The sequence below is a fragment of the Schistocerca serialis genome, chromosome 3, assembly GCF_023864345.2.
Source record: "Schistocerca serialis cubense isolate TAMUIC-IGC-003099 chromosome 3, iqSchSeri2.2, whole genome shotgun sequence".
Taxonomy (NCBI): Eukaryota; Metazoa; Arthropoda; class Insecta; order Orthoptera; family Acrididae; genus Schistocerca; species Schistocerca serialis.
Genome location: NC_064640.1, coordinates 655,105,251 through 655,129,634, shown reverse-complemented (window position 1 = coordinate 655,129,634; position 24,384 = coordinate 655,105,251). Strand labels below are relative to the sequence as shown.

General features: G+C 42.8%; 1 protein-coding gene across 1 annotated transcript in view; it reads left to right on the top strand.

Moving 5' to 3' along the window:
• The first annotated feature begins 4,108 nt into the window (after positions 1-4,108).
• Positions 4,109-24,384, top strand: part of LOC126471076 (uncharacterized) — a 483,768-nt gene continuing 463,492 nt past the window's right edge. The window contains exon 1 of the mRNA XM_050099148.1: positions 4,109-4,113. The gene's annotated coding sequence lies outside the window, so the exon portion shown is untranslated. The remainder of the gene's footprint in view (positions 4,114-24,384) is intronic.

The window sequence follows — 24,384 nt, the reverse complement described above, 5'->3', positions numbered from 1 at the left end:
AGACACATGAAGAACAACAACTGAAGCTTCAAACAGTGATATAAATATTTATAATAAGAAAAATTACAAAAAAACTGTATGAATAAGAACAGAGCACACAACAGATAAAGAAATAATGAAAAGATCAGAAAAGTCGTCACAAGACGTGTCGGCTCCTGTGAATAAACTGAACATTTCATCGAAACATGAGTGCTATCTGAATACGGAAAAAGATCCCCTTAAAACAAGAATTAAACTATAGAACACATGCATTAAAAAGTGTTGGTCGCATATAGCGTATGATACGCTACCAGCGGCCATACGTCGGACATGACCTTCTCTCACTTCACTCTATCACCGATTACGAAGACTTATGAGCACATTGCAAAAAAATGGTTCAAATGGCTCTGAGCACTATGGGACTTAACTGCTGAGGTCATCAGTCCCCTAGAACTTAGAACTGCTTAAACCTAACTAACCTAAGGACATCACACACATCCATGCCCGAGGCAGGATTCGTACCTGCGACCGTAGCGGTCGTGCGGTTCCAGACTGTAGCGCCTACAACCGCTTGGCCACTCCGGCTGGCTTCGGTAATCGTCGACGTTTCCGTTTAGACCTCTCGCTTTAATTTTCCTCGCCTGAGATGTATAGACTAATGCAATGTTTTTTGTTTTCTAAACACAAATTCAACGATCTCTACATATTCTGCTAAGAAGGTGTATAATTACCTGTGTCGACTGGGTAGATCGACCGTCATGTTGGTACTATAGTCCTGTAGTCCTATAGTGCTCAGAGCCATTTTGATTACCGAAGACATAAAATGGCTTAAAAGAAGGGTATATTCTGTTCTAATTCTAGATAATATTCAACGTTGAGTGCTGTCTGTCCGGAATCACTTTATAGCATGTTTCATTGCTCAGTGTTAATATTTTGAGCACTTGATATGACACTCACAATAATAAACACACGAACCGTTGCTGACGTACGTCTTTGCTTACGTTTGGATCAATAGAGCAGATATTAGCGGGCCCTCTTCTCTTGATGGAATGACAGTGGTTGTAAGTTCTGTTATAATTTCGTCACGCTACACAAATATTATGTCGTTGAAGTTCTCTGCAAAGGGCCTAACCAGTTCCATAGAAAAAAATCATGTAGTTCCATTAACAAAAACAAAGTGTAATAATTCGACATTCGTTGAAGTTGTCTTCGACGGGCCTTACCAGTTCTATTAACGAAAAGAAAATGTCATAATTCGACAGCTATAAATATAAACAATTGCAGCATATGTCAGAAACTTCACCACATTATCCTCTATAATTAGCGAAAATCTCACCCCTATATATTTACTCGTTCTGGTTTTTGTCATAGTTCCTTTGCCACGCACCAGACCCCAGCAATTTCACTGAAGTTTGTTCATAGTGTTAGCGCTGAAAATTGACCCCAACAGTGGCAGAGGAATCGGTTGTTCGTAAGTTACGCGTGGACGTGGACTGTAGAGGTAGTGGTGGCTGAATCGCGCGGCGGCTGTTAACGAAACATCCCTGCTTAAAATAAGCGTTTATTCCATTTGATGCAGCAATGCCGGACCGGCAGACAGCATGCGTTACCAGCGACGGGCGTTGGCGCCAGCAGAGGTGCTGATTCGTGCCCTGTGAGGCTCCTGGCAGCCTGACTGCCTTTTGGTCGACACGTACCACACAGCAAAGAACGGTGTTTAAACTGTAGTACCCAATATCGCCCAAGTTGAAGGCATATGCCCGTACTGGCTGGTGATCAACTACGAGGATGGCCCTCAGATACTGGTGAACAGCTACAGAGAGACTGGGCAGCTCTAGCCCAGGCTCGAACATGCCACCCACTAGGAGATGTTTGGCAGCATAAGATAGTCATCCGTCTGGTGACCCAGTGGTGCAAAGACGCCTAGTAGTTTGCGTACGATCCACAGCTCAGACAGATGCCTGCAGATTGCGGAGACGAAGAAGTCCTTGGAAGGTGAATGGATGGTTCTTCTGGCAATGCAGTGGTCTTCACCTCGAAGTCAACAACTGACGAAGATGGTGGTTTTCGGCATCAGATACACACCACAATACTATCGTGTATAGAGGATGTCTGTGAACAACTGAGAACATCTGAGAGTGAGGGAACCTTTTTTTTTGGGGGGGGGGGGGGATTTATGAGAGCCTGTGGCAAGTACTCATCCAACAGCAGCACTAACCACACCGAAAAGCACAACAGGCGGTAATGGTTGAGTGTCGTCATTTGGTGCCGATGACTTCATTTGTCCTGATTTTCTTGTTCGTTAGTTCCTGCAGGATCCTAGCCAGACCTGTAATTTTGTTCAGCTTCGACCTTCAGAGGTGCTGGGTACCTTCTTCGACTTCGTCAGCGTCCTGATACGCCTTGTGAAACGGTGTCTGGACTTCAGGCTGGCGTTCGCTTCACTCTATACGATGTCGTTTTGCGGAGCATCGCAGGAACAGTTCATCGCACCTGATGTAATTGTGGTGTAACAATGATTTTGTCCCCACTGACCTGCCCCAGCTGCTCAGTGTCTCCTTATCGCAACCAGTAGTATGACAATTATATCGCCAGAATACATTCCCAAAATTTCTAACTATGCCTCTAAAGGTGTTGTACGAAATGGTCCTGTTGATCTTATACGTGCACCTCACTGTTTACGTCTAAGGTGTGCTTTCTCATGTTGGCAGGGCAACTATTTTACCTGGCTGTGAATCCAACAATGATAATAAAGATTGTGCTATAGTATTGTCTCATTGCTGACAATGGTAATTTAAAAGTCTCAGTTTCAGATTGAGGTGGCTTGTAGATGATTTCGAAAGTTTTATACGCTTCCCAACAACTGAAACTGCAACGATCACATAAAAAATATTGTGGCGAAGATAAAACGAAGACTGCACTTTTTTGGTATAAAACTTTTCTGTCCTCTTCTGGAGAATTGTTGCAAGGTATATGATCCCTATCAGGTGATATCTGACGGAAAAGTTCGAAGAAATTTAAAGAAGACCATTTCGTTATGTATTTTTATGGAACAAGGAACATAATGGAAATAAGCTTTTGGCGTCATTGGCCGGGATGCCCCTTACGGGGCCGGTCCGGCCGCCTTGGTGCAGGTCTTACCCCATTCGACGCCACATTGGGCGACCTGCGCACCGGATGCGAAACCCTACATTTCAGCAGCATAATGCACGACCGCATGTTGCAGGTCCTGTACGGGCCTTTCTGGATACAGAAAATGTTCGACTGCTGCCCTGGCCAGCACATTCTCCAGATCTATCACCAATTGAAAACGTCTGGTCAATGGTGGCAGAGCAAGTGGCTCGTCACAATACGCCACTCACTATTCTTGATGAACTGTGGTATCGTGTTGAAGCTGCATAGACAATTGTACCTGTACACGCCATCCAAGCTCTGTTTGACTCAATGCCCAGGCGTATCAAGGCCGTTATTACGGCCAGAGGTGGTTGTTCTGGGTACTGATTTCTCAGGATCTATGTACCCAAACTGCGTGAATCACATGTCAGTTCTAGTATAATATATTTGTCCAATGAATACCCGCTTATCATCTGCATTTCTTCTTGGTGTAGCAATTTTAATGTCCAGTAGTGTAATACAAGGGTATTTCAGGGTTTGGAGATCTCTCAGACAGGCGAAAATCGCAGGCCGCCAAACGTTGTCAAAGGCGGCAGTGATGTCCAATATTGTGCCCACTGTTTATTTTCTTGAACTGCCCAAGCTCCCATATGTTCGAAAATCTTAAACCAAACGGCCATTTTTGGGGTCCTCTCAATCGCTGTGTTTCATACGTGAATATGCTCTCACGTACCATTTATCAGCCGTGGGAATCAGTGTAGTTAGCCCGTCTAAATCACCTAGTTGCTGCGTACCAACAGAAAGCTAGCGCAATGTGGCACGACAACGTCCAAACAACGCGCGAAACAACAGAATAAGCAGCAGCAGCTGCTGTGGAGAGGGGCGGGAGTAGGAGAGCGCGCTGGCACGGTCTGGTGGCGGCGGGCCGGACGCATGCGTGCGGGGGCGGCCTCTACTTCTGATGCGCGCCGCCTGGCTTTCACTCCGCCGCCGCCAGACCGCCGCGTCGCGCCGCGCTCGGTGAGTGCTCCCTGCTCCCTGCTCTGCACTTCTGCGCACCACGTGCATCCCCGCTCACCAGCACCACCTCACTTACTCTGTTAGTGCGAACACAGGTTTAGCCTTAGCTTCCGTGATTCGCCGCATTTCTCCTCGTCTGCAAAACACCCAGAGTTGCTACGAGAACTGCGATAGAGCTCTTCAGACAACTGGCAAAGGAACGTCTTCGAAGATATCTGGTATCATTCTGATTTCGTGTATTACGTCACTGCTACTGAAATGCTGCTGTTGTCCTCAATGTCAGTACTCTGTCACAATCTACGCGACACAAAACTAGTTCTTTATCTCAAAATTAATAAAATATTCCGGGCTGTTATGCCGTGGTCGCATGGATTTCCCCTTAAAACCCAACGTTTCGGCACCATCTGATGACATTTTCAAGGGGATCATAGCTTCTTGAATGTCCGATTCAGCAGGGTGTGAATCGGAAATTCAAAGAAGCTGCGGTCCCCCTTGAAAATGTCCTGAGATTGTGACGAAATGTAGGGTTTTAAATCTATCCGACCACAGGATAATACCCGGAATATTTTATTAACTGTGATATTTCCGGTCGTGGAAATTTACATTTTACAATTAGTAAGTGAGGGCAATAATATGCAATATCCTAGTTCACTTCTTGGAGGAAATAAACTGCTCCGCCATATCTTTCCTCCAGTCTATGGACGAATGTGCCAGATGCGCGTCTGTCTCGTGTGGACGTCAGTATCTACAGAAGCAACACAAAACGTTTGTAAACAAGCACGAGTGTCTCTGATGGCTTGCCTTGATTTTCCTGACACAGCACCATATTTGGGATCTCGCTTTTATTTTGACCACACTGACATTTCGGTGAAGACACGGGCTTCTATTTGCTCTATATTTTCGTTTTTCTCAGATGCGATGGTGCTCTTGTACTGATACATTTACTGGTAGACCTTGGAGCGACAGAAATATACCGCTAAAAGCTTTTCCAGACATTTGGAACTAGACTACTGTTCAATACACAGCTTCAAGCCAAACCCTATAAGAGGGAAGATCGATCAGTTTTTCTTCATCGTTCTCCCAAACACCCTAAAAATATCTATCACTGAAGAGGCGTCAGTTTGTGCAGGATTAGAAAAACTTTGAAGATCAAGATATCGTGATTTCAAAAAAATAGACGGTGAGGTATTTCGCACTCTATAATGTGAATTTAAGAAACGTAACAGGATGGAATTTCTACCATTCAATGACGAACTCGCTGAAATATGTATACCACACTATTTACTTTCTAGAACTGGAACCCATAACTCAGGACGTTAAGTAATGATTGTCGGCCTCACGAAATAAAGACGTGTAGAGGAAGAAGCGGGAACACGAATCAGTGAGAGCAATACCATCAATCCGAAATTTTCCATTACTTGAATCACGTCAGCGTAACAAAGCAGCACTGACCCTATTTAGATGAGTTAAAATGTTAAATGTTTTGTCAGTAAAGGGCAGTATTTACAGAAAATTAGGACTAAGTGCAACAAAAACAGTTCCATGTCTAGTCTAAACAAATTTCATAAATACTTCGGTTATTGTCTCGATTATGAAGGGGGAACGGCCCTAGTGCAGCAGCCTTTCACAACTAACTTACTCTGAAAAATAATCAGCTGCCGTTCTCAAGGTTTACGCGATTGTATGCCGCGAAGCCAACGAGCGCCATCTTCGAAAATGTTTGATCGAGCAACTCTCAAATATCCCATAGACGACGATATTAGGACCAAACCAACAGAGCCCGACCTCTCTGTGGTTCACCGTGAATGGAGTTTTACAGTAAATAAAAAGCAGCAAGCCGATCGTGGTGAGGGAGTAGCGACGAAGCGCGCACGCCCGGTGGCTGGGATAACGGAACACGGGGCTCAGTTCCGGCGTGCGCCGTCCGCCTCTCAGCATTCGCTCTGCCGATGCCTCTGCTGTTAACCGCCTCAAGCACAAACTGTTTTGTACTGAAGGTCGGTATCAACTGCCATCATAGGAATTCACCTCTGAGTGACGATCCGTTAAACTTCTCCAGCCTGTCACGTCACTGTCTATTCATTTTTTTATCTTCTTTGTTTTGATAACTAACCTTCCTCTTCTTACAAACCGTCAAGCAGTACATTCCAAGTTCGCATCCCTAAAACTGTCGAGCTCTGACGCACTGTTCTCGTAATATAGCAGTAAATGGCAAGACGTATTTTTTGCACGTGTTTTTTCCAAATGTTCAAATGTGTGTGAATTTCTAAGAGACCAAACTGCTTAGGTCATCGGTCCCTAGACTTACACACTACTTAAAGTAACTTATACTAAGAACAACACACACACGCCCATGCCCGAGGGAGGACTCGAACCTCCGGCGGGAGGGGCCGCGCAGTCAGTGACATGGCGCCTCTAAACGCGTGGCCACTCCATGCCATTATAAATGTGAAAGTATCTACTCGAATTGTTCATTATTCACGACAAAATGTAAACAGGTGCCAATAATTAAACTTCTAGTTTCCAAACGCCGTAGCAAGAGAACCACTGCTCAGAATTTGTTACATTAATTGCTCCACAAAAGTCTATGGAGAAAGACAAGAATTTTAATTTCATTTCCTTTTAAATTGTATTTTTGTCTGTTTCAAGCTTTTAACATCTCATCGACTGTGATATTATGGAGACACAGTTTGACAGGATTGAGATATTGTAACTGTAGTCGTCATTTTGAAGGGAAGACCTCGCCTTGCACATAAAGTGCTTAAGAGAAACGACGCAAAATCTAAATTACTCTAGCGAGTAAGCACGAGGTGAACTGCGACACTGTAAAACACTCCTGCGCTTCTATCGCCGTCTAAAAAATTGTCACTACGAAACAGAAATGAACGTGTTTGAAATATCTTAGGCAGTTGCTGCGGATCCGCGGGTGGTTTCAGAAGCCTAGAAAGCGTGTCTACGAGGTAACTGTAGTGAGCTGACGACAATCTGATAGGAGCCTTTGTTCCTGCGAGTCGGTGCCACGGCCGCTGCGGGCGCAGCTAGCAAGGGACTGCCGGACACCCGTTTCCGGCTGACCATCACTTGGCCGCACAAAGACATGGCCGCTCCGCAGGCCTTCGCATACATTTATGCTAAACAAGAGACGAGGAAACCATTAGCGTTTATTCTGAAAAATGATAAGAAATAGTACACCTAGACCACAAGATTAACATATAATCACGAAACCTGATCCGACAGAATGACACTTTCCTGCTGCCGTTTCCTCCATACTCCTCGATACCACACTGTTATCCTGTTAATACAATTAACGAACTTAGATGAAAACGACATTCTGTCTATGAATAAGAATAACGTTCGTACACTCTTTTCGTTTTAGACACAATCACATTTATAATGTGATAATAATCGAAGTCGTTTCCAATCATACAAATGTCTTCTTCAGAAAATAAAACATGAAAATAAAAACCTACGTTACAAACTTAAAATCCCTAATTTTTTTTTGTTCTCCTATGTCGTATGGCCATTTACTTTTGATTTTTGTTTTATGTTAAATATAAACAGAAATACCAAATGTTACACATCTTTTGAAATTTCAATGTTCTTTTTTCTTTTTATGTTGTAGAATCTGAAGATGTTCAATACATGCTGAAACCGGTAATGATTTTTATCATATCATAAATGTGATTGTGTCTAAAATAGAAAGAAGTGTCAAATAGTAAAAGATCTCCCCCAACAATACATGGACAACTCAGTTGGGCATAACAGACTTTCACAGAATACAGGAACTCTCCCTTTTGCTTACATTCAATTCAAAAACTTGAAAAAATATTTCCACCTAAACCAGAATCAAAACTAGTCCAGTAACTAGTTGTGTCGTATCTCTACTATAGTGAAGTCCTTAGAATTAGCAGAAACGATGTAAACTTCAGACTACTCGATTTATCTATGAATACTTGGGTAAGATACAATGACGAGCCGAAATATTTGACCACAGCCCACCATACAGATGAACACCGTTCGCTGGCGTTGCGGGCACGTACAAGGTTCAGAAAGTCTAAATGCGGAGCAGAGACGAATGAGGTATCATCCTTGCGACGGTCCGTGTCGCAGACGAGAAAATCCACTGACATAAGGAACTTTTATAACGGACAGGTTGTTATGCTCTGCTTCCTGGGAACTACAATCTCGGAAACGGCGAAGCTGGTCGGTAGTTCTCATGCTACTTTCGTAAACATATACGGCAAGTGACTGAAGGACAGTGAAACCACGAGTAGGCGACAACGCAGCATGTCATTCTCACCGGAGAGAAGTCTTCCGAAGTAAGAGTGATTTCAGGTGCTTCGCATGGGAGTGTCGTAGGACCGTTGCTATTCACAATATATATAAATGACACTGTGGATAACATCGGAAGTTCATTGAGGCTTTTTGCGGATGATGTTGTAGTATATCGAGAGGTTGTAACATTGGAAAATTGTACTGAAATGCAGGAGGATTTGCAACGAATTGACGCATGGTGCAGGGAATGGCAACTGAATCTCAATGTAGACAAGTGTAATGGGCTGCGAATACATGGGTAGAAAGATCCTTTACATTTAGCTACAATATAGCAGGTCAGCAACTGGAAGCAGTTAATTCCATAAATTATCTGGGAGTAGGCATTAGTAGTGATTTAAAATGGAATGAACATATAAAATTAATCGTCGGTAAAGCAGATGCCAGACTGAGATTCATTGGAAGAATCCTAAGGAAATGCATTCCGAAAACAAAGGAAGTAGGTTACAGTACACTTATTCACCCACTGCTTGAATACTGCTCACTGGTGTGGGATCCTTACCTGATAGGGTTGATAGAAGAGATAGAGCAGATGCAACGGAGAGCAGCGCGCTTCGTTACAGGATCATTTAGTAATCGCGAAAGCGTTACGGAGATGATAGATAAACTCCAGTGGAAGACTCTGCAAGAGAGACGCTCAGTAGCTCTGTACGGGCTTCTGTGGAAGTTTCGAGAACATACCTTCACCGAGGAGTCAACCAGTATTGCTCCCCCCTACATATATCTCGCAAAGATACCATGAGGATCAAATCAGAGAGATTAGAGCCCACACAGAGGCATTCCGACAATCTTTCTTACCACGAACGATACGAGACTGGAATAGAAGGGAGAACCGATAGAGGTACTCAAGGTACCCTCCGCCACGCACCGTCAGGTGGCTTGCGGAGTATGGCTGTAGATGTAGATGCAGATGTAGAAATTTTGGACGTCCATGGTTCATCACAGAACGTGGAGATTGGAGGTTTGCCAATCTGTAAACCGGGACATGCGGCGATCTGTGGCAGATCTCACGACGGAGTACAATGCTGGTATAGGCACAATTGAATCGCTGAAAATCATAATGGTGTAACTAGCACAGAGTTTGTAAGACAGTAAACTGGTAGTCAAGATTGCAGGAATTCGTTTTATTCCATGGTTATCGGTTTCGGTGAAACTAAAGCTGCCATCCATGGATGCATACAGGATCCGATGATGGCGGCTTTAGTTTCGCCGAAACCGGTAATCATGGAATAAAAAGAATTCCTGCGATCTTGACTACCAGTTTATTGTTTTACAAGTATCTAGATCGCTCCCACATGAGCACAATGTGCTCCCTACAAAATAGCACAGAGTTTATCGTGACAAAAACGACCGTAAGCATTTCAGAGTTTTTATAAAGTCTCAGGTTATACAAAATGAGATTTATGCAAAGTTTTACATTTGAAGGACATATATAAGTATCTGAAGATCCTTGGTGTAAGGCGTCATAGTTTAAAATATCCATAAAGTTCACTTGTACCATTATGGTTTGAAAATGTCTTCATAAAATGTCACTTGTAACACTATGCCTTTAGAGAATAAACTCTTTCCTCTCACTCACTTTCATTCACTTCATCACTACCACAGTCGTCAGGGTAGCATTCTTCATCACCTGGCTGTGCAGTGTACTGTGGAACGTGTGAAAGATGATGCTGACCTCTGCCACGATTACGAGGACGACCACAAGGGTAACCACGACGTCCTGGTTGGTTTTCTGGTGAGCTCTGAATCGGTGTTAGACTCTTATGGAAGTTGTGGTGCACTTGAGGAATAAACTGTAACAACGACGTCAAGTCATCAATTTTTGCTTGCTTTAAATATACTGGACCATGTCGAAATAGTGTAAGTTGTTCAGGTATTGTCCCAGACCTACATGGCCGTGCAAGATTTACTTTTCGAAATTGTATGTCTTCATTCAATGTCTCCTTGATGAAGAAAGCTTTTGGTTCAGATTTTCTGAATTGCATCCACCTCAGTGTCAACCAGTTAACCTTTTGCTTCTCAGTGTCTATTTTTCTGTCGAAGAAAAGTTTTGCAATTGGTTCTGTAGATAGGAAATCATCATGCTCCATTTCTTTCATATGAAATGTGACCCTGGGATTTTCTACAAACTTCATCCAATCCTATGGCACAAATATAAACTAGGTTTGCTATTTCTTCCTTTCAGTGTGAGAAAAATCAGCATCATTTTCAAGGTAACTATGTCCAGGTACGACGAACTTATGATCAACAATTTCAATAGAAGTATGAGCAACAATATAGAGCCAAAATCGGGCGATTATTTGATTTCTGTTTTGCTCACCGCAACTATCACTGTAGTGACATGATTAAAAATCAGATGGCAATGAGGTTACATACTCCAGTAAGCAAGAACCATTTTCTGAAGGTTAACGTGAGGCAGTATTTTCAGACCACATTTACATGAAAGCATGATCTGTTCTGCAGTCATGTATTCCTAGATTAAATGTCCAAAGCTGTCTCTCGTAGTAAATAACGTTGGTTGTTAGCGTTGGAGTTGGCAATGTTTTTTCAAGGTCTAAAATAAGTTCATGTGTTGAGCGCCTCTTTTGACTTCCGTATATCTCCTTTCTTAGTGGCTCTTGATTGTTCAACTTACCTTAGGTGAAACTCTTTCTCCAGATTTAGATTGCTAATTTTACTGGTATCTACCTCTGCTTTGATTAAATTTTATAGTCGGTCACAAGTATTGCAGGTGTCACTTCTTAGCTTATAAAATGATAGATAAAATTCTGAATTGAACACTTTGCGGTAAATGGAGGCCTTCACTGGCAAAACGTTTTCTTCCTCACGCTTCTTAGTATAAAGCATATAAATTTTTGAGACAGATAACTCTGGCGACAGGTATTTCCTGTGAGGATTATGTTTACGAGAATAGTGACTTGTATAATGAGGAAAGATTTTTTTATGTGGTTCCTTACGGTAGTGAGGCTATCTTCTGGTACTTTATTTCCATGAGCATGTTTACCACGTTGATCAACTGGGGATAGGTGTTCCACTCTTGGTTTCTATAATGTTCCACTCTTGGTTTCTATAATGCAGCTGTGGTAAACCGGCGATTGCTTATAGTTAATGTCTTCAGGAAGAACTCCTTACACTCTCATTTACCATCCAGGATAATGACAGTACTTTGTGTTTTTGACTTCTTACAGTTTTGTTTCTGAAGTCTTGGTTTGGCAATTGAAACACATTTTACTATGAAGGACGTTTGTTGTTGCCAAGAACCAATTTCCCAAAACTCTTCATGGAAAATCTTCTCTTCTGGGAAAATGTTGAAATGGCTGTATGACTCTAGTATGCATAATTTTTCCTGTTGTAGATGTATGGTCTTGTCCCAGATTTCTTAAGCGTTTTCTTTTATTCACTTTATATGACTCCACGTTCCTTTTTCTCTTTTTTGAAACAATGTTTTCTTGAGTTTATTCATGAGGGACGACTTTTCAACTGTGTTATGGATTTTTTTATTGTTAGGGTTTTTTTCTGGCTTGCTATGATCTTCGTTTTCATCGGAAGATGATGCATCTGGATAGAAAAGGAAATATACCATTGAAGCATCGACATAAAGCAAATATCTATACAAAAATCTGTCATACATAAAATTCCCAAAATAATCTCATCGTTTTGTTGAATGTAATTGTGTGAAAGAAATGCTGACGTACCTGAGATATGTTAAGTATTTCAGTGACATACCGGTACAAGTGACAATATTTTCGCGACAGTATTTTTCATGTGCAACATAATTTTTATTGACAATAAGGAGAAGTTGTTATACTAGTTTTTTGTGTGTTTATATACTAAAAAATAGTTTAAGACATCTCAAATGGCCACAAAAGTCACTGAAAAGTTCAAAACAAAACCTTACGTAGTCACCAAAATGTTACACAGAATGCTTGAAATTCAGATACCTTTAACAGACTTCCCACATAATAATACCGCAACCATACAAACTATCATGTTCGACAATGTTCCTGCATGCATTACGTGTTCTCACCTGTCACCCCATGAGTGTACGTCCAGAATTATTACACAAACAGAATCTGCTCTCATCCGAGAAGAGCACGCGATCCCACTCGTCGTTTGTCCACTCCCTGTGCCCTTGTCACCATCCCAAACTGTGCCGCCGCTGTGCGGGTGTCAACGGAACACAAGGCCGTCGGGCAAAGAGGCTAACCTATGTAGTCGACGTACTAGTGTGTAGCTTGAGGCTGCGTGCATCGCAGTCCTGTTAAATGTGATTGTAATTGCACCCGCTCTTTGACGTGGGTCCTTTCCTGCGTGTTGCACAATGTAGTGGTCATCTGCTGCTGTAGTTGACCGTGGTCGGCTGTCTTTTTTCCTTCGGGCAGCAGTGTCTGTATTTCGGAACTTACTTCGTGCGTGTGAACAATGTTGTGAGCAAACACCAAACTCCTGAGTTACACTTGCCACACTTTGTCTTTTCTCCAGTATTCCGCTGATTCTTCCTTGTGTGAAATCATCCAAATGTTGTAATGAAGAACCCCACCACAATGCATCGTAGCTAAACTCTGACTGAGACATATTATCTGTTCCCGATTTGGCGCTGTAGTCACGCTGACCTCACACTGTGTGACGTCCAACATCCCGTACACAACTGGGAGACATCTGGCAACATGATTCCACACTTCATTCATACCCACCGGGCATTTAATATCTAACGCTACTTTATCTAGCTCGTCCGTAAGTTTTGTAGAACACTGCAGTGTAGTACTTGAAGAACCTAGAGTCTAAGAAAGGAGAAATAAAACCTATTTTCAGTAATGTCATTTATAATCCGTTTTGATTGCAAGAATGTTTATTCACATGACCGGTTTCGGTTCCTCTAGAACCATCTTCAGATCTGAAATTTCGGTTACAGGAGTAACCCGACCACACACAGCAACCTTCACATGCTGCGTGACGCAGCATATTATCTACTGATCAAGAGCAAAAGTTGTTTGTTGTATTCGAGACGGCATACATTTCTATTTCTACTTCTGAAAAGTTTCTCTTCGGCATAACATACTCACGAGCATATGAATTCTAAAACTTTTGTTCTGGTCGGTGAGAGAGCGTTCCTGTCAAACGGCGAAAGGAATAACTGGCGTGTCACTTGACTGGGATGTAGTCAAAGTCTCGACTGATCCTCTGGATAACCGTGGAACGTAGAATGGGCAAACCGAACACTTTTGATGGCTGCTAGATGATTGGTACAGGACCTTTCCTCACTGTACGTTAGTTCAGCCCCGTCACTGGACGCTCGAAGTATGGAAGACTGTCGCGTGGACTGGGAAGATACAACCAAAGCAAGCGACGTACTTTCCAACAAGCAGCGTCCAGGAAGTTGACGGAGGTATTCTCGTGTGAACGATGTTTACACTACTGGCCATTAAAATTGCTACACCACGAGGATGACGTGCTACAGACGCGAAATTTAACCGACAGGAAGCAGATGATGTGATGTGCAAATGATTAGCTTTTCAGAGCATTCACACAAGGTTGGCGCCGGTGGCGACACCTACAACGTGCTGACATGAGGAAAGTTTCCAACCGATTTCTCATACACAAACAGCAGTTGACTGGCGTTGCCTGGTGAAACGTTGTTGTGATGCCTCGTGTAAGGAGGAGAAATGCGTACCATCACGTTTCCGTGTTTCATACAGGTCGGATTGTAGCCTATCGCGATTGCGGTTCATCGTATCGCGACATTGTTGCTCGCGATGGCCGAGATCCAATGACTGTTAGCAGAATATGGAATCGGTGGGTTTAGGAGGGTAGTACGAAACGCCATTCTGGATCCCAACGGCCTCGTATCACTAGCAGTCGAGATGACAGGCATCTTATCCGCATGGCTGTAACGGATCGTGCAGCCACGTCTCGATCCCTGAGTAAACAGATGGGGACGTTTGCAAGACAACAACCATCTGCACGAACAGTTCGACGACGTTTGCAGCAGCATGGAGTATCAGCTCGGAGACCATGGGTGCGGTTACCCTTGACGCTGCATCACAGACAGCAGCGCCTACGATGGTGTACTCAACGAAGAACCTGGGTGCACGAATTGCAAAACGTTATTTTTTTTTTTTGATGAATCCAGGTTCTTTTTAGATCATCATGATGGTCGCATCTGTGTTTAGCGACATCGCGGTGAACGCACATTGGAAGCGTGTATTCGTCATCGCCATACTAGCGTATCATCCAGCGTGTCATTATGGGGTGCCATTGGTTACACGCCTCGGTCACCTCTTGTTCGCATTGACGGCACTTTGAACAGTGGACGTTACATTTCAGATGTTTTACGACCCGTGGCTCTGCCCTTCATTCGATCCCTGCGAAACCCTACATTTCAGCAGCATAATGCACGACTGCATGTTGCAGGTCCTGTACGGGCCTTTCTGGATACAGAAAATGTTCGAGTGCTGCGCTGGCCAGCACATTCTCCAGATCTCTCACCAACTGAAAACGTCTGGTCAATGGTGGCCGAGCAACTGGCTCGTTACAATACGCCAGTCACTACTCTTGATGAACTGCGGTATCGGGTTGAAGTTGCATGGGCAGCTGTACCTGTACACGCCATCCAAGCTCTGTTTGACTCAATGCCTAGGCGTATCAAGGCCGTTATTACGGCCAGAGGTGGTTGTTCTGGGTACTGATTTCTCAGGATCTATGCATCCAAATTGCATGAAAATATAATCACATGTCAGTTCTAGTATAATATATTTGCCCAATGAATACCCGTTTATCATCTGCGTTTCTTCTTTGTGTAGCAATTTTAATGACCAGTAGTGTACATGGAGACCCCGATCGTCTCTCAACAGCGTACGATACAGGCACCTGCTGGTTAATGGTGTACATCGTTTCGTGCGCCTACAGCATGAAAATGCAACACCCTCATCGTTCACGTATCGTGGCAGACGTTTGTGGGTAAATCTATGATATGGAAGTGCTTGTGTAGGCCCAAGGTCACCTGACCTTAGTCCTATTTAATATATTTGGATGCCAGCTACACAGATGTGTCCCTCTTTGACATAGTTTCCACCAATCTCTTTTATCTTTTATCTGCGGTTGAGCGGTAATGGATCGTGGAGTTTGTGTCAAGATACGTTGCCGTCGTTATAGGGATGGAATGGGATCTGTAAATCAATTTCGCATTAGTATATGACGCTTTACTCAACCAGACTGAGGGAGGTTATCTAGAGTGTGCTAAGAAAAAGAAAAATGGTATGGTGCTTTTGTTGAAAATGTAGTTAATAAACGCAAGATTGCTTTGGAGACGTTGGAGACTCTTCAATTTGAGGCGTATGTGGGGAGGCGTAGATACGCCTGCAATAAATCGAATTTCGTCAAGGGATCTTTACTTTAACCTTCTCACCTACTTCATGCAGAAATAATAACGACAAGACGTAGGGAAAGTAGAAAACGAACAGAGATAAACGCACGAGAAGAGTATGTTCAGGACAGTAACAAATATATAAAAGAAATAAGATGCGTGGTAATGACTCTGACTGCCACGAACCCTCGAAAGAGTCCATAGACTACTGCAGTATATATTGTCAGTGACGTGTGTGTTGTGCTCTCGGCTTGTAGAGCAGACAGTGGATTGCGGAGAAGCTATGTAAATGTAAATTCTGCTGAGAGGGGTGTCAGGTGAATGTATTGCACGCCACGCGTGACCAGCAAACTTCTAGAACAGCGTACTAGCGGCCTTGACTACTGCCTTTAGCACCACCTGTAATCTTATGTTGAGATAACTCATGTAATCGTTTTGTTGCGTGCGGGTCACGATAGCAGTAAGAATGTGACGATTCAGTACGTAAGTATAGCGTCACTGGAAAATGAGAATAATATACAAGGTTTTTTAAGCAATTTGCTTATAAAAATATCTTTAATGTCTGCTCTTTTTGAAATTTAACGCTGCTGTATTTCTTCCCTTAGTATAAGGTAAAATAATAAACAATCTAGAAAGAATAAGCAATACTTCATAGTCTTAATGAGCCTGAAAGAATTGACTTCGATCTACCGGTAGCGTCTTTTCGAAGACTGACACATTGTTCAAACTCCAAATAATGTATGCCTCAATGGCTTTGAAACGCAGATTATCTCTTCCTATGTATTTATCGTTTCATTCAAAACAGATTTACGTAAATTTTTATTGACTGAGTAAACCGAAGGAAAGGTCAGTTCGGATACAACACTTATTTGTAACTAACTCACCTGACCAGCATTGCAGACGTAGCCACTCCTTTTTTTTTTTAGTTTATGGATTTGTTCACAATTTTACTTGGTGTCTGGTAGTTTGGCGTCGCTGATCGCAGCTGTTGAATCCTCGTTGTCGTTATCTTTTACGTCATCTCCTTGTCGCTGTAGAGCTGTACCATAGGAGCAAGGAGATGAAGTTGTTTGGTGGCCGGTATCCCCTATCAATAACACAAACTGCACGCAATTATTAACTGGGTTATTTACTAACATAAACAAAAGCAACTTAACTTAACCTTCCATGTGTTGTAGTACAAGCTCTCTCCTCTGGTCCACTTTAGCCTCAATGCTGTTGAAGTACAAAGTCCGCGATGAACACTATTCTGTTTGCTATATGCTGTCTGATTCTAAGCTAGAGGTTGTGACTGCAGCTCCGTCTTGGTGACACGTTGGAACTCACACAGCGTACAGACTCGAACTAACTGAACTTACTCGGCGTAACAGGCTCGAACTAACTGACCCTCCAGTACGCGGTGACGATCCTAAATATTGGCGGCCGAGAGGGCGTTGGCGGCTTGTTTCCAGCTAGTCTGTCGTTGGCCTCCATCGATACTCTCATAACCTCTATGCTGCATGGTGTGCGGCGGCAGCGAACGCCAGCACAGTAGACACCTTAATATATTGGCTTCGTAGGTAGATATCAAATTAATCATACGCATTTGGGCCTATATCTGATGTCATTGGGTTTATATGTGCCCCTCCACATCATTTTATTTTTCTTATGTGTATACTGGATAAACGTTGGAGACCGAATTTCATCAATGTCATATCGGATGATATTATGAGTAACCCCTCACTCATGCAAAAAGACAGTAATGAGAACTAAATGTGTGGTTCACACAAGTAAATATTGTTTGTATCTTTTTTATCAGTTGGGAATATTAATAACGTCACAGTAAATTTTCTACTGATGAGATTGGTTATCAGCAATCCAGCATAGTTTGAGAATAACAGAAATGTTCAAAAGTAGAGTGCTTGGACGAAGGGTAATCTGCACTACCAGAGGCTCATTTAGCCATAGAAGGTTTAAAATACAGAGCTATAAAACTCTTTAACAGACTGGCCACAGAAATAAAATGTCTAACCCTGTGCAACACTATTTTCAAATACAAAAATTATACTTTTTTCTACTTGACAGCTTCTTCTACACTGTACAGAAGTTCTTAAACAGAATTAAGTAGTCAGTTGAAAATATACAATTGGCCAGCCCTTATCTCTATAAAAATGTTTTTCTAAGGATATTCTGCAACTTTTGTTCACGCGATGCAGTCCACGTCACTAAGTTCATCGTCAATATAATGTGTGGGATACATAACTAAAACCAACTTCACATGTCATCAAGGGAATATATTGCATCAGCACACAAATGATGCCTGTCCCTATCTTTTTTAAAAATTTATTGGCTTTCAGAATGTGTCCACAAAGCAATGGCATCACTGGAAATGTTATACTACAGAATGTTTCGACAATTCAGAATGGACATTAGTTTAAGTACACTGGTACGAAGTTTCATAGGCTTAACAAAGGAGAGTTTCCGACATAAAACAAATTTTACATCCACAGTATACTGAAAAGATTAAACAATTCGAAAATGTAACACATGATACAGGTGTGTGCATGTCTACTGTCATACCGCTTTTTATGTTCCTTATTACATTTCAAATCCTGGCTAGTTTTGTTTCTTTGCAAATTGCAGTGCAGAAATTTTTCCACCATTTTCTTTTCTTGTAATTCAATATTTCCTTGGCTGTTGCTTAAGTTTTCTTAAGAGCAATAAAGTTGGTATCATTACATACGGTTTTGTATTACCGTAATGCTTCCCATTTTCCCTTCAGGGTTGCGTCACATTGTGAATCCCACCAACAGGGTGATAGTCTGTGCGAAGTCCGCTTATGTCCGTTTTGAGATACTGAGAATTCCGCTGCTTCACTGGAAAGCGATACCACGCCCCATAAACTCTTCTGGAATCCTCTGTTTTGACGATCGACTCCAGTTTTTATTCCAGTAGTGTTTCATATCGACTCCAATTGGCTTTGTTTGTGTTCCGCTTCCGGCTGATTGCGTGTTGACAGTCTACTATATTGTGCGCTTATTATGATTTGGATTGGTAAGTGATCCGAACCTAAAGTATCTGGTTTCACTTGCCATGTCGCTCCGGTAGATGGTGCAGGGGATGCTATGCTCAAGTCTACTGCCGTAGGCACTTGATTTGTTCCGACTATTCATGTTGGCGAGTGATAATTTAGTACTGTAAGGTTTTTCGAATGTAGTACATCCACTAGTATTTTTCCCTTTGCCTTAGCATTTCTGCGGCCCGACACTGTGTGATGGCCGTTAAAGTCGTCTAGTAGCAGGAAAGGTTTCCCGAAGGAGTCAATTGCTCTTGTTAACTGTCGTCTGCAAAGTGTTTCGTTAGGTGCTTTGTATGTTGAGACCAAATTCAGATGGAGGTCCGTGATCCGCAGTCGGATACCCACCATTTCAATGTGTCTTACTCACTGCCAGTGCTGACAACGGAAAAGTGGACATCTTGTTTTACCAGCAACGCTGCCCTGCTATAGCCCTCATATTTATCGTCCCTAACGACTTTCAGTTTAAACCATGTTTCAATGATAGCACAAGTATCTACGTTAACTTCGAGCAGAAAATGTAGAAAGTTCTCTTTGTTTGCCTTGAACGATACTGCCTTCCATTGGGTGATTTTATAGGCATTTTGGGGTGCAAGGAGTGGGGTCAACATATTTTGGATTGACATCGGGATGGGATCTGTTTGTAGTACTGGAGTGGGTCCATTATCAGCATGTTGGTACTATTCTTAAAGTATTGTTAACACGGTAGTTCCCAACATCACTCAGTTGACGGAGACTGTGATATTATAGTGGGTGGGGGTTGGGACACATTGGATAAGAGCAAGGCAGAGTTCTGGTTAGTACAGTTGGTCCCGGAGAACAGCGCTTTGGTGTCGCCTCCTATGTTCCATAGAATTTACGAGTTGTTGGTGGTCTAGTTGAGCATGCTGTATTAGAGGAAGGGGCGGTGGTATCGGCGGTGAGTCCACGGGAGCCACTGCTCCTGACGACATTGTCATCATGGCATGGGTTGGTTGTTGCGGACAATAGATGGCACCGTTGATAATTTTCACCGAGCCGATGTTGAGACGGAAGGTGCAGGAATTCTGTACCCTGTCTCATAATGTTTTTGGGAGAAGTAACTGCATTTGCAAAAGGCCTCTTTTCAAACACACTGCTGCTTGTGGGAATCCTGCCTCGGGCATGGATGTGTGTGGTGTCTTTAGGTTAGTTAGGTTAAAGTAGTTCTAAGTTCTAGGGGACTGATGACCTCAGCAGTTAAATCCCATAGTGCTCAGAGCCATTTGAACCACTTGCTTGTGGGAAGGTAATATTATTGAGAGTCATAACTTTGTTAATTTCCATGTTTGAGATACATTGGACAGGTCAAAGACCACCGACATAATGAATACAGCTTGTTTGATTGATCCTCCCACAGGAATAACTTCTGTCTGGGCCTGCGCAGCACGCATATCTTGTGTTACCTCTGCACTGTTTGCTGCCATACCAAAAGCGCGAACAGTTATAGCACATACACGTCCACTGGACAGCGAACTCCATGAATATAAACAAACTGTGGGTGACAATGTGATCTAAATGTCGCAACACGAATTGGTGACGGCTTAGTTACCTTTCAGGTTCATAATTTTACTAAATCACCTGATGGCAATAACATCGCACCAACACTTCATTTCCGTTAGCAGTCCGTCGTCTGTAAGGGAGGTTTCAGCATTAATGATGATTGCTTGTTTAGCAGTAAACAACTTCTGAATATAGGCCTCCAAATTTGCTTTGTCTAAGAAGTAATGTTGAATCAAGGCATTTCCAGTTAACCCCGACGCAGTCTCAATCTTGACACTGTTTCCACTCGCTTCCCACGCCCGGGTTCCCGGATTCGATTCCCGGCGGGGTCAGGTATTTTCTCTGCCTCGTGATGACTGGGTGTTGTGTGATGTCCTTAGGTTAGTTAGGTTTAAGTAGTTCTAAGTTCTAGGGCAGTGATGACCATAGATGTTAAGTCCCATAGTGCTCAGAGCCATTTGAACTGTTTCCTCTGTCACAGTAATGTCGAGCAATGACTCACATTCGCGTCTAATAAGTTTGTCTACGAAGAAATTGAAGAAATGTATGAGGAGATAAAAGAAATTATTCAAATAGTGAAGGGAGACGAAAATTTAATAGTCATGGGTGACTGGAATTCGGTAGTAGGAAAACGGAGAGAAGGAAACGTAGTGGGTGAATATGGATTGGGAGAAAGAAATAAAAGAGGAAGCCGTCTGGTGGAATTTTGCACAGAGCATAACTTAGTCACAGCTAACACTTGGTTCAAGAATCATAAAAGAAGGTTGTATACATGGAAGGAGCCTGGAGATACTGACAGGTCTCAGATAGATTATATAATGGTAAGACAGAGATTTAGGAACCAGGTTTTAAATTGTAAAACATTTCCAGGGGCAGATGTGGACTCTGACCACAATCTATTGGTTATGAACTGTAGATTAAAACTGAAGAAACTGCAAAAAGGTGGGAATTTAAGGAGATGGGACCTGGATAAACTGAAAGAACCAGAGATTGTACAGGGTTTCAGGGAGAGCATTAGGGAACGATTGATAAGAATGGGGGAAAGAAATACAGTAGAAGAAGAATGGCTAGCTTTGAGGGATGAAGTAGTGAAGGCAGCAGAGGATCGAGTAGGTAAAAAGACGAGGGCTGGTAGAAATCCTTGGGTGACAGAAGAAATATTGAATTTAATTGATGAAAGGAGAAAATATAAAAATGCAGTAAATGAAGCAGGCAAACAGGAATACAAACGTCTCAAAAATGAGATCGACAGGAAGTGCAAAATGGCTAAGCAGGGATGGCTAGAGGACAAATGTAAGGATGTAGAGGCTTATTTCACTAGAGGTAAGATAGATACTGCCTACAGGAAAATTAAAGAGACCATTGGAGAACAGAGAACGACTTGTATGAGTATCAAGAGCTCAGATGGAAACCCAGTTCTAAGCAAAGAAGGGAAAGCAGAAATGTGGAAGGAGTATATAGAGAGTCTATACAAGGGTGATGTACTTGAGGGCAATGTTATAGAAATGGAAGAGGACGTGGATGAAGATGAAATGGGAGATATAATACAGCGTGAAGAGTTTGAAAGAGCACTGAAAGACCTAAGCCGAAACAAGGCCCCGGGAGTAGACAACATTCCATTAGAACTACTGACAGCCTTGGGAGAGCCAGTCCTGTCAAAACTCTACCATCTGGTGAGCAAAATGTATGAGACAGGTGAAATGCCGTCAGACTTCAAGAAGAATATAATAATTCCAATCCCAAAGAAAGCAGGTGTTGACAGATCTGAAAATTACCGAACTATCATTTTTATAAGTCACAGCTGCAAAATACTAACACGAATTCCTTACAGACGAGTGGAAAAACTGGTAGAAGCCGACCTTGGGGAAGATCAGTTTCGATTCCGTAGAAATATGGGAACGCGTGAGGCAATACTGACCCTACGACTTATTTTAGAAGCTAGATTAAGAAAAGGCAAACCTACGTTTCTAGCATTTGTAGACTTAGAGAAAGCTTTTGACAATGTTGACTGGAATCCTCTCTTTCAAATTCTGAAGGTGGCAGGGCTAAAATACAGGGAGCGAAAGGTTATTTACAATTTGTACAGAAACCAGATGGCAGTTATAAGAGTCGAGGGACTTGAAAGGGAAGCAGTGGTTGGGAAGGGAGTGAGACAAGGTTGTAGCCTCTCCCCGATGTTGTTCAATCTGTATATTGAGCAAACAGTAAAGCAAAAAAGAAAAATTCGGAGTAGGTATTAAAATCCATGGAGAAGAAATAAAAACTTTGAGGTTCGCCGATGACATTGTAATTCTGTCAGAGACAGCAAAGGACTTGGAAGAGCAGTTGAAAGGAATGGACAGTGTCTTGAAAGTAGGATATAAGATGAACATCAACAAAAGCAAAACGAGGATAATGGAATGTAGTCGAATTAAGTCGGGTGATGCTGAGGGAATTAGATTAGGAAATGAGACACTTAAAGTAGTAAAGGAGTTTTGCTATTTGGGGAGCAAAATAACTGATGATGGTCGAAGTAGAGAGGATATAAAATGTAGACTGGCAATGGCAAGGAAAGCGTTTCTGAAGAAGAGAAATTTGTTAACATCGAGTATAGATTTAAGTGTCAGGAAGTCGTTTCTGAAAGTATATGTATGAAGTGTAGCCATGTATGGAAGTGAAACATGGACGATAACTAGTTTGGACAAGAAGAGAATAGAAGCTTTCGAAATGTGGTGCTACAGAAGAATGCTGAAGATTAGATGGGTAGATCACATAACTAATGAGGAGGTACTGAATAGGATTGGGGAAAACAGGTGTTTGTGGCACAACTTGACTAGAAGAAGGGATCGGTTGGTAGGACATGTTCTGAGGCATCAAGGGATCACCAATTTAGTATTGGAGGGCAGCGTGGAGGGTAAAAATCATAGAGGGAGACCAAGAGATGAATACACTAAGCAGATACAGAGGGATGTAGGCTGCAGTAGGTACTCGGAGATGAAGAAGCTTGCACAGGATAGAGTAAAGTGGAGAGCTGCATCAAACCAGTCTCAGGACTGAAGACCACAACAACAAGTTTGTCTAGCACCATAGGGTGGATTCTACCTATGTTTCTGTTTCTACTTTCAACAAATAAGATGAAAGGCTCTTCGTCAGGGATGCATATAAGTTAGCATTGTAGCTTAAACCGATGAGCCAATACATTATGACCACCTGCTTAATAGCGTGTTTGTCCGTCTTTGGTACGAAATACATCACTGATTCTGCATGTCAGGGATCCGACATTTTGTTGGTAGGTTTGTGGAGGTATGTGGCGTTAGATGTCTACGTGCAGGTCATGTAATTCACGGAGATAACGGGCCGCTGATTTGCGTACGCGGTGATGGCACCCGATAGCGACCCAGATGGGTTCCATACGAGTTACATCAGGCGAATTTGGTCGCAGAGACGTCTGCGTGAGGTCACTATAATGCCCCTCAGATCACTATAGCAAGGTTCCGATTCCGATACACGGACAATCATATTGCTGACAGATGACATCGCCGTCGAGGAAGACATGAAGCATGAAGGTATTCAGGTGTTTCGCAGATGTCAGCTTGTCTTCGATTACTACCACAGCTCCCGTGCAAGCGCAGGAGGATGTCTCCCGTAGCATAATATTGCGCCCACCAGACTGCGTCCGTGGCGCGCTGTACGTTTCAAGCCATCGTTCACCTCAATGACGGCGTTTGTGGAGAAGACCAGTGACCTAGTGTAGCAAAAATGTTATTCACCTGAAGAGCCGAGACGTTTCCGTTAGTCGACTGTCGAATCCCTACGATCCCGTGCCCACTGCAATCGTAACTGTCGATGTCGTTGGGCCGACATGCGAACTCATAGGGGTGGTCTGCTGCGGAGCTCCGTGTTCAACAATGTACGATGAACTTTGTGCTCCGAAACACTTGTTGTGCACCAGCACTGTGCTCTTTCAGCAGGGATGCGACAGATCACCATCTACGCTACGTTAAAGACCAGACAAGCCTCC